This window comes from Chrysochloris asiatica, unplaced genomic scaffold (assembly GCF_000296735.1).
Source record: "Chrysochloris asiatica unplaced genomic scaffold, ChrAsi1.0 scaffold00005, whole genome shotgun sequence".
NCBI lineage: Eukaryota > Metazoa > Chordata > Mammalia > Afrosoricida > Chrysochloridae > Chrysochloris > Chrysochloris asiatica.
Genome location: NW_006408523.1, coordinates 9,242,725 through 9,243,119, shown reverse-complemented (window position 1 = coordinate 9,243,119; position 395 = coordinate 9,242,725). Strand labels below are relative to the sequence as shown.

Below are 395 nucleotides of genomic sequence, written 5' to 3'. Positions count from 1 at the left end.
TCAGACCCCGGCACTTAGATATCAAAGGTTTGCTTGATGTTACTTGCAAGACTGTTTCCAATATGATCAAGGAGAAAACTCCTCAAGAGATTCATAAGAACTTCAATGTCAAAAATGACTTTACTGAAGAGGAGGAAGCCCAGGTATGCAAAGAGAACCAGTGGTGTGAAGAGAAGTGAAATGTTGTGCCCGACACTATAACATGGGGTAAAAAGATTATTCCAAAAACTAACTGCACTGCTCTGTTTATGATTGTTAATATTAGACAAACAGGAAGAAAATGCAGCAGCAAATCAATATGTATTGGCAGAATATTATCTTCATTGCATGTGTAGTACAGATTGCAGAACTCAGAGCCGAGTTTCTCTTAGTGTGATCAAAAGTTGTTTGTTTTT

General features: G+C 37.5%; 1 pseudogene; it reads left to right on the top strand.

Annotated features, from left to right (window-relative positions):
- The window catches only part of LOC102835103, a 1,357-nt pseudogene extending 1,178 nt beyond the window's left edge, over positions 1-179 (top strand).
- The last annotated feature ends 216 nt before the right edge of the window (positions 180-395 follow it).